Source organism: Paralichthys olivaceus, chromosome 20 (genome assembly GCF_024713975.1).
Source record: "Paralichthys olivaceus isolate ysfri-2021 chromosome 20, ASM2471397v2, whole genome shotgun sequence".
NCBI lineage: Eukaryota > Metazoa > Chordata > Actinopteri > Pleuronectiformes > Paralichthyidae > Paralichthys > Paralichthys olivaceus.
In genome coordinates, this window is record NC_091112.1 from 14,961,667 (window position 1) to 14,965,755 (window position 4,089).

Here is a 4,089-nt window from a genome sequence, read left to right on the forward strand (position 1 = left end):
ACCATGCACCCACCACTATTCAGAGAAACCAGCATATAGACGATCCTATAAGTACCTCACTCATATGGGAAATCAACAATGATGGAGATCAATCCTGTCTCATGGATTCACTGAAGCACAAAAAGGTCAAACAGAATCTGATCTTCAATATCCAATTAAATGTGTGTGTGTGTGTGTGTGTGTGTGTGTGTGTGTGTGTGAGGGGTTCAAATCACCTGGGTTAAAAAATGATGAAATTGCACAAGATCCCAGATGCAGCCGCGTATGCACAATGATGATTACAGCAGAGCTGGAGATGTGCTAGAGATGAGGCAGATTCCCCACACTGATGAGAGAAAAGTGGGCTTCATCAGCATCTTACTGGGTCCAACAGTGATTGAAACACACAGATGACCCAGATAAGCAGCAATCAAGGTGGGAAGGTACAACGAGAATGGCAGACTCCTCATTTAAAATGAGTACTGTGGGATTCGTTAAGTATGATGTACGTTTTTCTAAATCAATTAGTTGTTTAAAGCGTGCTGTACACTCCCCTTGTTGTTGAATCCATTGACAAAAAAAAAGCCTCATTTGTGAGAGTATCTGGGAATTGACAAACTGCCAAAAACCAGTCAGGCTTTTGCAGGTGTTTGATAGCTGTTGTTGGGGGGATTCTTACAAGGCTTGTTACTAAAACGCCATTTGCTGCCGGACAAAATCTTGTGGAGCGAATGATCATTGTGTTTGAAGACTCCCTGGATAAATACCAGAGTCTCACAGCATCTGTCAATACTGTAGTTGGCGATGTCTCCGCATTAAAGCTGATGATACAACCGCACCTGCCTGTATAACTCAGGTAAAGAGAAAATGACGAACATATGAAGCAATGTAGACTGTTATTAATTCCTCTTGACCCTAACCACCTGATCATCAGCATTTATTCAAATCCTTGGGAGACACATTGAGATAGAGCCCTGTTTTTGAATAATGCCCAGGTACAGCAATGCAACAAATTTCAATTCAAACAGCAATAAAATAATACATTTATATCAGTTAAAATGAATCAAAAATAATATAAAAACAATATAACAAGCAGTTACATTGAAAGCAGTGACAGTTACCATCAATAGTATCGTCAATCAGCACTCAGAATTACCTCTATGGTAGAATGAAGTCAACTTGAAGTTCTCTACAGGTCTATTCCAAGGTTTTCCTTGCTCTGTGTGAATCTGTATTATTATTAATGTTATCATTACTAATAAATTAATTTTACAAGCCCATTATTTGTTGATTACGGTGATGTGTGTTGCACATCCAGTGGACACAGAGCAATGGCAGCTCTCATTGACTCTTTTTTACACCTGCTAATTGCTCCACTCTGTTCAGTAACTTTGTCTGTGTGCAGTTTTTGCCGGTCAGCCAGTGTACGGCCAGGCTCTCAGGGCTTTTTCCCTGAAAGCAGCTGCTTCTGCTGGAAACAGGGCTGACTAGAGCCTATTTGTCAGATTTGCCCAATTTGTATCCTTCCAGGGAGCTCCTGGTATGGTGCAGTGGCTGCTAACACAGGAGCGCCACAGGGGACTGTCCTGTTTACATTTGTCTCCTCGCTCTGTTCGCCTCACATTTCCAGAACACAACTGCTCTGAACCACCGGCAGAGGTGTGTTCCAGATGGGCAGGAGTCAGAGGGGGTGCAGCATCTGCCCCTCAATGTGGCCCAAAGACATGGTGGTCGACTTCACGAGGATGAGAACCACATTTGAAGTCTGCGTCGTGGCGGGTGCAGGAGTTGGAGTTGGGGAGTTAATATTAGGTGTTCACTAGAGAGGCAGTGTTAAAATTACAATAGTCCATCCAGTCTGCATCATCACAAACAGCCAGTACACCCCTGAGATGACACACCAGCCCCTTAGACCTTTGACCCATCTTTTCCCTCTGAATCATGAAGGCAGAACAGGACAACTGATGAGTTTACGTGGCCTTTTCACCTTTAGAAGGAGTATTTAGTTGTTGGACATTCAAAACCTAGAAACAACAGATTGAGCCAACACCACGACACTATAACACAAACAGCCTTAAGCAGCACGGACTTGGGGACCAACACTGATGCTGTGTACAGGACGGAAAGGGACGAGCACATTTCACTTCCTGAGGACGCTGAGATCTTTCAGTGTAATGCTACCAGATGCTAGAGATCTTATCAGCTGGCGTTAGTGAGAGTCATCTGATGTGCTGTGGTCTGCTGGGGGAGCAGACGAAACAAGTAGAATGTCTCTCAGAAGAGCACAGACCTGCACCAAGCTCCAACGATCCCACACAAGATTGTCTAATTCTTATAATAGGAACATAAAAAAAATAAGTGGTCAGATAACTCCAATTATTTAATTGTCATAAAAAATAGTTAGTGAAGGTGAAAAATCCACAATCCTAAACTTCCATTATAACTTCCTTCTGTCCAACAATCCAAACTTGGTACCTTCCTAATGTCCGTCTTTTCTTCCAAACGTCCCTCCTTCCATTCAAACTTCCTTCTCTCCAAAACAAGTTAAAATGATCAGTAGCCCCTGAGGGAAACTGGTCATCCAGGTGATAATCATCTGTGGCTTGGTCACTACGAGCAACACCCTTCACATGACATGTCTTCCATTGATCTAGAATGAAAGTGAAATGATTATAGCAGCATTGAACATCTCACAGCTCCTAAACACAGACAAACCGCGAGGACGAGGATCACAAGCCAAAAAGGTTGTGGACAACTGTAATATAGAGTCATCAATTTAACATGTATTTGTATATATTTGTGCTATATATCTTTAAACAAGCAGGAATTTTAATTTCAAGTACTTCTCCTCCTCTCTCCTTTTCCTATGGATGAAGAAAATCACTTACTTGGGAAAGACTCCTCCGCTCAGTCATGGATGAAGCGTTTCCTCTGGAAGCCGTCCACGCTGGCCGAGGAGTGACCGCTGGCCCAGTCCATCAGGTTGTTCAGCTGGCACTGTTCAGACATACTGAGGCAAGCTGTGTGTGTATTGGTCAAGTTCCTCTCCAGCTGAGTTATTATGGACAGATTTCTGTTTGTGAAATACAAGCCATCCAGGAGGCTGGCCTGGTTCAACAAGTCGACAGTGTTATAAAGATAAGATCCTTACTTTCCTGTGTTGACAACTTTCTTCTGTCACCTTGAGAGAGGCCACACTCCTCTGAGAAACACTTGATCTCTTCATCTTTCTGCTGTCGGCCTCATGTCTGCTGCTTGGGAAACTCATCCATATGTCTCATCTTGTAACTGTTTGCTGTTTTACAATTCAAATGCTCTTTACTATGTTTGTCCCCCGTTCACCTCAGTCTCATCTGTTACAGGCTGTGTCTGTACCTCTGCTTTAGGTTGTGTCATTGAGGTGAAGAGGAGTGGATCCAGCCGCTGAAGGCCTGATGTGACTGAACGTGAACACAATATGGACTTAACGCCTCTATTTGGTTGAAGGGTTTATGCAGACGGAGCTTGATGAGTGCGGTAAAGCAGCTTTGAGTTATTCTCCCAATCACACACCAACTCACAGCAGTGCATGTGCAACACCTAGTGTTGACGAGAGGAATCACATGTGGACTGAGAAAGCTCGCAGAGCCACAGAGACAGGCGGTGAGAACTACGTCATTAACCTCTGGAGTTCAGAGGGATTAGAAACAGTGACCACCAATGAATATGTTATTTAAACAAAATGATTCATCAGGATACGTTCTTGTCAAAGGTATGACCCACGGGGGGTTAACCAAAGGAGAACAGCCTTCTTTAAAACCTGAGGACAGCAGAGTGTTGATATTTTTAAATGCAAACTTAAGACCCACCTTTTAAGTCTGGCTTTTGATTACATTGTATTAATTAATAAATGTATCTATATCCGAGCCCATTCTACTATGATTTTAAATTCACAGACTTTATTTTAAGATTAAGCACTATATTTAATTTTACTCACTTTAATACATCTATATTCTCTCTAAGGATTTTTTTTTATTTAGTTATTTTTCTTTATAGGCACCTCATAAAATAATATGTCCATGTTATGCTGTCCTGTACGTACCGACAGCAAAGTACAAAACACAAGTTGAC